This window comes from Oncorhynchus gorbuscha, unplaced genomic scaffold, assembly GCF_021184085.1.
Source record: "Oncorhynchus gorbuscha isolate QuinsamMale2020 ecotype Even-year unplaced genomic scaffold, OgorEven_v1.0 Un_scaffold_390, whole genome shotgun sequence".
In the NCBI taxonomy this organism is placed as follows: Eukaryota; Metazoa; Chordata; class Actinopteri; order Salmoniformes; family Salmonidae; genus Oncorhynchus; species Oncorhynchus gorbuscha.
Genome location: NW_025745238.1, coordinates 312,378 through 326,059, shown reverse-complemented (window position 1 = coordinate 326,059; position 13,682 = coordinate 312,378). Strand labels below are relative to the sequence as shown.

Here is a 13,682-nt window from a genome sequence, read left to right as displayed (position 1 = left end):
TTGCCTCAGCTTTGTGTTACTATGACATCAGTAACAGATGACTGTCTCTACAGCCCACTTCATGTCCATCATTCTCCCTACAACCCTTCTATAAGCTCCTGCAGCCATGTCATGTTCACCTTTATGCTGTTGACATCAACAGTTACTAACATGTGGGGTAGGTGCCAGGGCCGAGTGGTCACCCAAAGTAACACGTTACTGAAACAGAAGCAGCAGTCTCATGCATAAAACAGCACACACACACAGTGAGAGAGAGACTACTTGCACATCGTTACGACACTGTATATAGACATAATGGCATTTGAAATGTCTTTATTCTTTTGGAACTTCTGTGAGTGTAACGTTTACTGTTAATTTCACTTTTGTTTATTATCTACTTCAATTGCTTTGGCAATGTTAACATATGTGTCCCATGCCAATAAAGCCCTTGAATTTAATTGCATTGAGAGAGAGAGGGAGGAGGGGCCGAGGACACAGATCTGAAACGTAACATCTGTGCACAGAAACCCTCAGGTGGCAAAGCCTCCATAATGATGTGGCTAAACACAGCCCTTATGTTGTCTACAGTTTAGTAAACATTCATTGTGGTCGGAATCTCATGATTGTTTGGCAAATTGTCAGAGGCTATACAGACTCACTCACACACATGCAGGAAGGCAGGGACGCACGCACACACATACCCACCCACAAACAACCACACACACTTCATCCAGTCTGAAAGGTATAGATCCTGTCTGAAGGGGATAGATCCAGTCTAAATTGTATAGATCCAGTCTGAAAGGTATAGATCCAGTCTGAAGCATATAGATCCAGTCTGAAGGGGATAGATCTAGTCTGAAGGGGATAGATCTAGTCTGAAGGGGATAGATCCTGTCTGAAGGGGATAGATCTAGTCTGAAGGGTATAGATCCAGTTTGAAGGGCATAGATCTTGTCTGAAGGGAATATATCCTGTCTGAAGGGAATATATCCTGTCTGAAGGGAATATATCCTGTCTGAAGGGGACAGATCCTCTCTGAAGGGCATAGATCCAGTCTGAAGGGCATAGATCCTGTCTGAAGGGGATAGATCCTGTCTGAAGGGGATAGATCCTGTCTGAAGGGGATAGATCCTGTCTGAAGCGTATAGATCCAGTCTGAAGGGCATAGATCCTGTCTGAAGGGAATATATCCTGTCTGAAGGGGACAGATCCTCTCTGAAGGGGACATATCTAGTCTGAAGGGGATATATCTAGTCTGAAGGGGATATATCTAGTCTGAAGGGGATATATCTAGTCTGAAGGGGATATATCTAGTCTGAAGGGGATATATCTAGTCTGAAGGGGATATATCTAGTCTGAAGGGGATAGATCTAGTCTGAAGGGGATAGATCTAGTCTGAAGGGGATAGATTCTGTCTGAAGGGGATAGATTCTGTCTGAAGGGGATAGATTCTGTCTGAAGGGGATAGATTCTGTCTGAAGGGGATAGATTCTGTCTGAAGGGGATAGATTCTGTCTGAAGGGGATAGATTCTGTCTGAAGGGGATAGATTCTGTCTGAAGGGGATAGATTCTGTCTGAAGGGGATAGATTCTGTCTGAAGGGGATAGATCCTGTCTGAAGGGGATAGATCCTGTCTGAAGGGGATAGATCTAGTCTGAAGGGGATATATCTAGTCTGAAGGGGATATATCTAGTCTGAAGGGGATATATCTGTCTGAAGGGGATATGAAGGGATAGATAGTCTGAAGGGGATATATCTAGTCTGAAGGGGATATATCTAGTCTGAAGGGGATATATCTAGTCTGAAGGGGATATATCTAGTCTGAAGGGGATATATCTAGTCTGAAGGGGATATATCTAGTCTGAAGGGGATATATCTAGTCTGAAGGGGATAGATCTAGTCTGAAGGGGATAGATCTAGTCTGAAGGGGATAGATCTAGTCTGAAGGGGATAGATTCTGTCTGAAGGGGATAGATTCTGTCTGAAGGGGATAGATTCTGTCTGAAGGGGATAGATTCTGTCTGAAGGGGATAGATTCTGTCTGAAGGGGATAGATTCTGTCTGAAGGGGATAGATTCTGTCTGAAGGGGATAGATTCTGTCTGATTCTGTCTGGGGATAGATTCTGTCTGAAGGGGATATCTGATGGGGATAGATTCTGTCTGAAGGGGATAGATTCTGTCTGAAGGGGATAGATCCTGTCTGAAGGGGATAGATCCTGTCTGAAGGGGATAGATCCTGTCTGAAGGGGATAGATCTTGTCTGAAGGGGATAGCTAGTCTGAAGGGGACAGATCCTCTCTGAAGCGCATAGATCCAGTCTGAAGGGCATAGATCCTGTCTGAAGGGGACAGATCCTGTCTGAAGGGGACAGATCCTCTCTGAAGCGTATAGATCCAGTCTGAAGGGCATAGATCTTATCTGAAGGGGATAGATCCTGTCTGAAGGGGATAGATCCTGTCTGAAGGGGATAGATCCTGTCTGAAGGGGATAGATCCTGTATGAAGGGGATAGCTAGTCTGATGGGGATAGATCCTGTCTGATGGGGATAGATCCTGTCTGAAGGGGATAGATCCTGTCTGAAGGGGATAGCTAGTCTGATGGGGATAGATCCTGTCTGAAGGGGATAGATCCTGTATGAAGCGTATAGATCCAGTCTGAAGGGCATAGATCTTGTCTGAAGGGAATATATCCTGTCTGAAGGGAATATATCCTGTCTGAAGGGGATAGATCCTGTCTGAAGGGGATAGATCCTGTCTGAAGCGTATAGATCCAGTCTGAAGGGCATAGATCTTGTCTGAAGGGAATATATCCTGTCTGAAGGGGATAGATCCTGTCTGAAGGGGATAGATCCTGTATGAAGGGGATAGCTAGTCTGAAGGGGATAGCTAGTCTGATGGGGATAGATCCTGTCTGATGGGGATAGATCCTGTCTGAAGGGGAGAGATCCTGTCTGAAGAAGATAGATCCTGTCTAAAGGGGATAGCTAGTCTGAAGGGGATAAATCCTGTCTGAAGAGGTTAGATCCACAGACTGAGATCCTCACTGGAGAAGCCCCCATTTCTATAGAAATATAATCCATTGTAATGGAAATGATGATGCATTAAGGTGATACATTGAACTCAAGGCGTACAGTCCGTCATGAGTACTGAGAGGAAGACTGAACATTACAGGTCATCTCTCAAAGACACAATGCTGGAGAAGAATAAAGAAGGCAACTGTGGAAACCGGTCTAACAGAGGATGGTTACATTCTCCAACATTGTGTGTGTGTGTGTGTGTGTGTGTGTGTGTGTGTGTGTGTGTGTGTGTGTGTGTGTGTGTGTGTGTGTGTGTGTGTGTGTAAGAGAGAGAGATAGAGAGACAGAGACAGAAAGTATGTGTGTGGGGGGTGAATTTGCTTGAGTCTCCTCCCTGTCTCTGTCACCTAATTTCCTAGATGATTATAGATAAAGAAAAATATTTTTAAAACGTTCTAGAGAAGAGAGAAAGAGATAAGATACATTCAGAGACACATCTTTAGACATTCTACAGAAGCACACATTCTGGGAGGTCACATTCAGAGGAAACAGTTTCCAGAGCAGTAACTGTTAACCCCTAACCATAAAACACAATGTAACACGCCTATAAGCAGAACAATACAGACTGCTCCATGGTGTGACTAAATACAGACCAGAGAGAATTCACATGAAAGACAAAGCTCAGGACGATGTCAAACGCTATAAATTAAATTCCACAACTGCTCTGAAAACTAACAACAGAAACCCCAAAAAAGAGCTGACTGGAGCACTCACTAAGCATGTTGAGAACATAGAACTAAAACTCACTAAGCATGTTGAGAACATAGAACTAAAACTCACTAAGCATGTTGAGAACATAGAACTAAAACTCACTAAGCATGTTGAGAACATAGAACTAAAACTCACTAAGCATGTTGAGAACATAGAACTAAAACTCACTAAGCATGTTGACAACATAGAACTAAAACTCACTAAGCATGTTGACAACATAGAACTAAAACTCACTAAGCATGTTGACAACATAGAACTAAAACTCACTAAGCATGTTGACAACATAGAACTAAAACTCACTAAGCATAAAACTTGCATGTTGAACATAGAACTAAAACTCACTAAGCATGTTGAGAACATAGAACTAAAACTCACTAAGCATGTTGACAACATAGAACTAAAACTCACTAAGCATGTTGAGAACATAGAACTAAAACTCACTAAGCATGTTGAGAACATAGAACTAAAACTCACTAAGCATGTTGACAACATAGAACTAAAACTCACTAAGCATGTTGAGAACATAGAACTAAAACTCACTAAGCATGTTGAGAACATAGAACTAAAACTCACTAAGCATGTTGAGAACATAGAACTAAAACTCACTAAGCATGTTGAGAACATAGAACTAAAACTCACTAAGCATGTTGACAACATAGAACTAAAACTCACTAAGCATGTTGACAACATAGAACTAAAACTCACTAAGCATGTTGACAACATAGAACTAAAACTCACTAAGCATGTTGAGAACATAGAACTAGAAAAACTCACTAAGCATGTTGAGAACATAGAACTAAAACTCACTAAGCATGTTGAGAACATAGAACTAGAACTAAAACTCACTAAGCATGTTGACAACATAGAACTAAAACTCACTAAGCATGTTGAGAACATAGAACTAAAACTCACTAAGCATGTTGAGAACATAGAACTAAAACTCACTAAGCATGTTGAGAACATAGAACTAAAACTCACTAAGCATGTTGAGAACATAGAACTAAAACTCACTAAGCATGTTGACAACATAGAACTAAAACTCACTAAGCATGTTGAGAACATAGAACTAAAACTCACTAAGCATGTTGAGAACATAGAACTAAAACTCACTAAGCATGTTGAGAACATAGAACTAAAACTCACTAAGCATGTTGAGAACATAGAACTAAAACTCACTAAGCATGTTGACAACATAGAACTAAAACTCACTAAGCATGTTGAGAACATAGAACTAAAACTCACTAAGCATGTTGACAACATAGAACTAAAACTCACTAAGCATGTTGACAACATAGAACTAAAACTCACTAAGCATGTTGACAACATAGAACTAAAACTCACTAAGCATGTTGAGAACATAGAACTAAAACTCACTAAGCATGTTGAGAACATAGAACTAAAACTCACTAAGCATGTTGACAACATAGAACTAAAACTCACTAAGCATGTTGACAACATAGAACTAAAACTCACTAAGCATGTTGAGAACATAGAACTAAAACTCACTAAGCATGTTGAGAACATAGAACTAAAACTCACTAAGCATGTTGACAACATAGAACTAAAACTCACTAAGCATGTTGACAACATAGAACTAAAACTCACTAAGCATGTTGAGAACATAGAACTAAAACTCACTAAGCATGTTGACAACATAGAACTAAAACTCACTAAGCATGTTGACAACATAGAACTAAAACTCACATGTTAAGCATGTTGACAACATAGAACTAAAACTCACTAAGCATGTTGACAACATAGAACTAAAACTCACTAAGCATGTTGACAACATAGAACTAAAACTCACTAAGCATGTTGACAACATAGAACTAAAACTCACTAAGCATGTTGACAACATAGAACTTAAGCATGTTGACAACATAGAACTAAAACTCACTAAGCATGTTGAGAACATAGAACTAAAACTCACTAAGCATGTTGAGAACATAGAACTAAAACTCACTAAGCATGTTGAGAACATAGAACTAAAACTCACTAAGCATGTTGACAACATAGAACTAAAACTCACTAAGCATGTTGACAACATAGAACTAAAACTCACTAAGCATGTTGACAACATAGAACTAAAACTCACTAAGCATGTTGACAACATAGAACTAAAACTCACTAAGCATGTTGACAACATAGAACTAAAACTCACTAAGCATGTTGACAACATAGAACTAAAACTCACTAAGCATGTTGACAACATAGAACTAAAACTCACTAAGCATGTTGACAACATAGAACTAAAACTCACTAAGCATGTTGACAACATAGAACTAAAACTCACTAAGCATGTTGACAACATAGAACTAAAACTCACTAAGCATGTTGAGAACATAGAACTAAAACTCACTAAGCATGTTGACAACATAGAACTAAAACTCACTAAGCATGTTGACAACATAGAACTAAAACTCACTAAGCATGTTGACAACATAGAACTAAAACTCACTAAGCATGTTGAGAACATAGAACTAAAACTCACTAAGCATGTTGAGAACATAGAACTAAAACTCACTAAGCATGTTGACAACATAGAACTAAAACTCACTAAGCATGTTGACAACATAGAACTAAAACTCACTAAGCATGTTGACAACATAGAACTAAAACTCACTAAGCATGTTGACAACATAGAACTAAAACTCACTAAGCATGTTGAGAACATAGAACTAAAACTCACTAAGCATGTTGAGAACATAGAACTAAAACTCACTAAGCATGTTGACAACATAGAACTAAAACTCACTAAGCATGTTGACAACATAGAACTAAAACTCACTAAGCATGTTGAGAACATAGAACTAAAACTCACTAAGCATGTTGACAAATAGAACTAAAACTCACTAAGCATGTTGACAACATAGAACTAAAACTCACTAAGCATGTTGACAACATAGAACTAAAACTCACTAAGCATGTTGACAACATAGAACTAAAACTCACTAAGCATGTTGACAACATAGAACTAAAACTCACTAAGCATGTTGACAACATAGAACTAAAACTCACTAAGCATGTTGACAACATAGAACTAAAACTCACTAAGCATGTTGACAACATAGAACTAAAACTCACTAAGCATGTTGACAACATAGAACTAAAACTCACTAAGCATGTTGACAACATAGAACTAAAACTCACTAAGCATGTTGACAACATAGAACTAAAACTCACTAAGCATGTTGACAACATAGAACTAAAACTCACTAAGCATGTTGAGAACATAGAACTAAAACTCACTAAGCATGTTGACAACATAGAACTAAAACTCACTAAGCATGTTGACAACATAGAACTAAAACTCACTAAGCATGTTGAGAACATAGAACTAAAACTCACTAAGCATGTTGACAACATAGAACTAAAACTCACTAAGCATGTTGACAACATAGAACTAAAACTCACTAAGCATGTTGACAACATAGAACTAAAACTCACTAAGCATGTTGAGAACATAGAACTAAAACTCACTAAGCATGTTGAGAACATAGAACTAAAACTCACTAAGCATGTTGACAACATAGAACTAAAACTCACTAAGCATGTTGACAACATAGAACTAAAACTCACTAAGCATGTTGAGAACATAGAACTAAAACTCACTAAGCATGTTGAGAACATAGAACTAAAACTCACTAAGCATGTTGACAACATAGAACTAAAACTCACTAAGCATGTTGACAACATAGAACTAAAACTCACTAAGCATGTTGAGAACATAGAACTAAAACTCACTAAGCATGTTGACAACATAGAACTAAAACTCACAAAGCATGTTAAGAACATAGAACAAGAATGATTATATTTCTATGGATGAGATTAACTGATCACAGCTTCATTAAATAGTACCCGCAAAACACCAGTCTCAATGATCAATTAGCCTTTTAAAATGATAAACTTGGATTAGCTAACACAACGTGCCATTGGAACACAGGAGTGATGGTTGCTGATAATGGACTTCTGTACGCCAATGTAGATATCCCATTTTTTTTTAAACTAGCCGTTTTCAGCTACAATAGTCATTTACAACATTAACAATGTCTACACTGTATTTCTGAGAAATATGATATTATTTTAATGGACAAAAAATGAGCTTTTCTTTAAAAAACAAGGACATTTCTAAGTGACCCCAAACTTTTGAACAGTCGTGTACCTATATAGGTATATGATATATTGTATGCTAATGAGAAACCTTTATACACACACAGGATTACCTATAACATAATCTAATAGACTAACTCACCACAAATGTGCTACTCCAAACAGCGCTATCAGAAGGTCCAAATGTAGTTACAGGAGAATATTACACTTGAATTCAGACCGGTCTCTTTTCCGTACCGACTGTCACTGTCAAGCCTGAAGCGTGAAAACCATGCAGGTTGGCATTTATTGGGATGACTCGTGTAATGGAGGCAGCTCTACAGAGTGGTCACTCGCTGGCACAGTCACAAAGTCATCAAATCTGATTTGAAACCTTACCCTAACCATAACCTTAAATTATCACCAAAAAGCTCATTTTAGTTATCATGAATTTTTACAATATCGTCAATTTTGACTTCGTCGCTGGCCAATCTGGCATGAAACCACTCAATGCTGCCTCCAGGTCAAGACTCATGACAATAAATGTCAACCTGCGAAAAACATCCACATAAACTGGTTCTACTGCTCTCCTTAGCCCTGTTTATACCTGGTGCCAACATTCCTGATCTTGTCTAAATTCTCATTGTCCCCACATTAGGCGATTAAAAGACACATTCATCCGATTGTCATCAGATCTTCCTGACCTCCGGTTCTGGATGGTCAAACCATTTAAATTATCATTATACCAACCACTAAAATCATTGACAGGAAGCACCATTGACCTAAGTCTTATGGCAGCAGTAATTGCCTTAAATTCAATAAATTCATAATATTTTGAAAGAATTTCTGTCAAATATCAGGTCACAATGTGGACACAGTGGACGGATGAGACACATTTTAACACCATGTGTAGACGCAAAAAAACTTGATCAGATAGAAATTGGATCATATTCATCTGATCACGAAACTCACATGTTAGCGCAAGGTGTAAACGAGGCTCTGTTCAGATGTAATTGTCTTTCTTAAACCAGCCATCAGTACTGACTGTACAAAACATTAGGAATACCTTCCCCCCTTTTGCCCTCAGAACAGCCTCAATTCATTGGGGGCATGTACTTTACAAGGTGTCGTTCCACAGGGATTCTGGTCCATGTTGACTCATGCTTCCCACAGTTGTGTCAAGTTGGCTGGATGTCCTTTGGGTGGTGGACCATTCTTGATACACACAGCACACTGTTGAGCGTGAAAGACCCAGCAGCGTTGCAGTTCTTGACACACTGAAACCAGTGCGCCTGGCACCTACTACCATACATCGTTCAAAGGCACTTAAATCTTTTGGCCCATTCACCCTTTGAATGGCAAACATACACAATCCATCTCTCAGTTGTCTCAAAGCTTGAAAATCCTTCTTTAACTTGTCTTCTCCCCTTCATCTACAATGATTGAAGTGGATTTCACAGGTGACATCAATAAGGGTTCATAGCTTTCACCTGGTCAGTCGATGTCATGGAAAGAGCAGGTGTTCCTAATGTTTTGTACACTCAGCGCATCATAGCTGCAAAACAGAAGACAATTCTCACACACACACACACACAAACACACCTCTCCTCTCTTTCACACACCTCACGTGTACACACACATGCACACATACACCTGTGCTGAAATGTCACCAAACAGATATTTGGTTAATACACTTAGAGAACTAGTCCACAAGGTGAAAGCAATGTTGGCTCTCCGCTTTCAGTTCCTGTTCTGGGAAAATTAACCAACTTTATTTCCTTGACTTTCTCCTTCAAACTTATCACACACGCAATGTCAGAGGAGAATGATTGCTTTAGGGCTGATGTGGTTATTAATTAGCTAAATGTATTTGGTTAGCGATTGTTCCCGGTTTATTGGTTAAATACAGAGGAGGCTGGTGGGAGAAGCTATACGGGCTCATGCAATGGCTGGAATGAACCCATGTGTTTGATACTGTTCCGTTGATTCCATTCCAGCCATTACAATGAGCCCATCCTCCTATAGCTCCGCCCACCAGCCTCCTCTGGTGGATTGCAGTCTACTCCCTCATTCAGTGTGAGGACAGATTATCTAGATGGACTCACTGTTTATGACCAACATGAGTCTCTTCTCTATTAGGATACAGTGTTCCCATGACACAGTGGGTACATGGGACATCATCAGCACATCATCAGACTGGCATCTCCATGTAAACAAATTCCCTTTAGTATAGAAACCAGCTCATTCTCACCCAGTCTCAATGCATTCCACTCTGTTCATCTCCCACATATCAAACTATGTATCAATATTCATATGCTTTTCAGCTGTAGGTCTAGAACAATGGTTTGTGTTCCACAAGCCCGGCGTCTCTCCCAGTGATGCCCGCAATGGAATCCCAAATGCCCCACCCCCCACCCCTGCCCAGAGGACAGGGCCCTCCTTCACAGGGCCGTGATGGGAGAACAGTGGTGCTTTTGTCTTGGGGAGGGTACAGGGGAACGTTTTCTGCATTGTGGTTGTCTGGACAGTCATATTTTATTCAACAGGCCGCTGGCTCTTGGCGGAGGCTAGGCCACAGGTCACATTGTCAGCCGTCCATTGTCAGAGGGAATAGTCTGTTCCAAGACAGGGTGAGCAGCATCACAGTCTGATCTTCCTCCCTCAGTGTGTTCTCTCTCTGTAAGCTATAGAACATCTGTCACATAGTGGACACGCAGACAAAGACAGACGGACACCATATTCCCCTTTTCTCCCTCCCTGGCTCTCTCTATATCTCTCCCTCCCTGGCTCTCTCTATATCTCTCCCTCCCTGGCTCTCTCTATATCTCTCCCTCCCTGGCTCTCTCTATATCTCTCCCTCCCTGGCTCTGTCTATATCTCTCCCTCCCTGGCTCTGTCTATATCTCTCCCTCCCTGGCTCTCTCTATATCTCTCCCTCCCTGGCTCTGTCTATATCTCTCCCTCCCTGGCTCTCTCTATATCTCTCCCTCCCTGGCTCTGTCTATATCTCTCCCTCCCTGGCTCTGTCTATATCTCTCCCTCCCTGGCTCTGTCTATATCTATATCTCTCCCTCCCTGGCTCTCTCTATATCTCTCCCTCCCTGGCTCTCTCTATATCTCTCCCTCCCTGGCTCTCTCTATATCTCTCCCTCCCTGGCTCTCTCTATATCTCTCTCCCTGGGCTCTCTCTATATCTCTCCCTCCCTGGCTCTCTCTATATCTCTCCCTCCCTGGCTCTCTCTATATCTCTCCCTCCCTGGCTCTCTCTATATCTCTCCCCCTGGCTCTGTCTATATCTCTCCCTCCCTGGCTCTGTCTATATCTCTCCCTCCCTGGCTCTGTCTATATCTCTCCCTCCCTGGCTCTCTCTATATCTCTCCCTCCCTGGCTCTCTCTATATCTCTCCCTCCCTGGCTCTGTCTATATCTCTCCCTCCCTGGCTCTGTCTATATCTCTCCCTCCCTGGCTCTGTCTATATCTCTCCCTCCCTGGCTCTGTCTATATCTCTCCCTCCCTGGCTCTCTCTATATCTCTCCCTCCCTGGCTCTGTCTAGATCTCTCCCTCCCTGGCTCTCTCTATATCTCTCCCTCCCTGGCTCTCTCTATATCTCTCCCTCACACACATCATAGGGTAGGAGCAGTGCTCTCAGGTTTTAGAGGCTTTCAGTACGTAGGTGACGTACGCAAGGAGAAGTAACTGTCCTCCACCATAGGTTACTGAGGCCACAGCATGTTTTATGAGCAGGTTGAACACCAACACTCTCCCTGTGTGGTTATGAAAGTGAAGTGTGTTGCCAAGGGAAACCTCTCACTCTCACCTCCATAGTCAAACTCAGATCCTTTGAAGTCTGTGGTATTGAAGAGGAACTGAATGGGTACACTAAAGGTCTAAGTGTGACGATGGCTGGAGATGCCAATCACAGTGCTTGCTTTTAGGTAGTTTCCTTTCCACATTTCCATGACAGGTGAAAAGGGAAATTCTAGTCTAATAACCTTCACACTGTCGAACACAGATTTATTACAAAGGTGAGATAAAAACTCTTATGTATGACTGGGACTGGGCCAATACAGTGTTATTCTCCATCTACCAGCCAGACCAGGAAAAATAGTCAAACATGCAGTCAAACTGACCCTTAACAACACGCAGTCAAACTGACCCTTAACAACACGCAGTCAAACTGACCCTTAACAACACGCAGTCAAACTGACCCTTAACAACACGCAGTCAAACTGCAGTCAAACTGACCCTAACACGCAGTCAAACTGACCCTTAACAACACAGACAAACTGACCCTTAACACGCACACGCAGTCAAACTGCAGTCAAACTGACCCTTAACAACACGCAGTCAAACTGACCCTTAAAAACATGCCTTTCTTGTCAGAGATGTGGTTCTAGATGAAATGTTGATTGACCGGTTAAGTGTGCATTTTCAGCAAACAGTGTGCATTTTCAGTAAACAGACCGGTTAAGTGTGCATTTTCAGTAAATGGAGTGGTTAAGTGTGCATTTTCAGTAAATGGAGTGGTTAAGTGTGCATCTTCAGTAAATGGAGTGGTTAAGTGTGCATTTTCAGTAAATGGAGTGGTTAAGTGTGCATTTTCAGTAAACATACCGGTTAAGTGTGCATTTTCAGTAAATGGAGTGGTTAAGTGTGCATTTTCAGTAAACGGACCGGTTAAGTGTGCATTTTCAGTAAATGGAGTGGTTAAATGTGCATTTTCAGTAAACGGACCGGTTAAGTGTGCATTTTCAGTAAACGGCCTGTCAGAGTACTACTGTGGTATGTGAAACATTTACCCACCATGTGCAGCTCATAATGCCAGTCTCCTGTCATATGGCCTTGTCATATCTAGACAAAAAAAACTATCTTCTTTATACTGTTTTGTCTTGAAAGGGGTAGGAGGTAAAACATTTGGTAAATTAAAACCCGCCACAATACCTAGTCATGGATTGAACCCTGTTTTTTTAAACATGCACAGACATCTCAATGACATCACAGTACATTGAAGTAAACAGACACGTACAGATTAATGAAACCATTTCAAAGTCTATGTTTAGTAGGAAATGTATTTTCACATCAGAAAAATAATCGGCAGCTACACTTGAAAAGAAAAAAACGATTCAAATGCGGTCTGCATAAATGTGTTCAAAATGGAGGCAAACCCTTAAAGAGAAATGATCTTAAAAGCACAGTGCAGTAGAGAATGTGATTTTTCTGTTTTACATTTCCACAGAGGTTGAAATAATACTGTGAAATTGTGAAAATGATGACAATGCCCTTTTAGTGTGAGAGTGGTTTGAAAAGACTGCCTGACATTTCCAACTGTTTTTGGTGGGATGGAGTTTTGACCTGCTCAAATGAGTTCGACCAATAAGACTCATTCTTATTGAACCTAGGTTACACAAAGTTTCAAACCTCTCCACCAATAACAGATCGTTTTCCCTTCCCCACTCAGACCACTCCCAGTCAGTCCTAGGAACATTCTTGATTGATAAATTGCTCTGTGCTAAGAAGCCATTGGTTTCATTTTGACAATTTTAATTGAAAATAATCACAGTAAGGTACTTAACTGTTACCCAGAAATGATTTGATATTGAGACAAAACAGCTGCATTAGACCTTTAAGATATATATATATGTAAGTATACAATATGTAATCGAAATAAACGCATAGGGAATCTTCTCTGAAAAACAATGAAAAGTGCATTGCAAGGTGTAATGAACAAGAAACAATTATGACCACAATTTTCTTCTGTGAAAAATACATCTATAAGTGAGATAAAATGTACGTTTGTAAAGAAAAACACGAGTACAAAGGCTGT

General features: G+C 40.6%; 1 protein-coding gene across 2 annotated transcripts in view; it reads right to left on the bottom strand.

Annotated features, from left to right (window-relative positions):
- The window catches only part of depdc7a (DEP domain containing 7, paralog a), a 33,774-nt gene extending 25,490 nt beyond the window's left edge, over positions 1-8,284 (bottom strand). The window contains exon 1 of one of the 2 annotated variants that reach the window (XM_046333393.1): positions 8,021-8,284. The gene's annotated coding sequence lies outside the window, so the exon portion shown is untranslated. The remainder of the gene's footprint in view (positions 1-8,020) is intronic. The other variant, XM_046333394.1, reaches the window with a different exon arrangement.
- Positions 8,285-13,682: the final 5,398 nt, after the last annotated feature.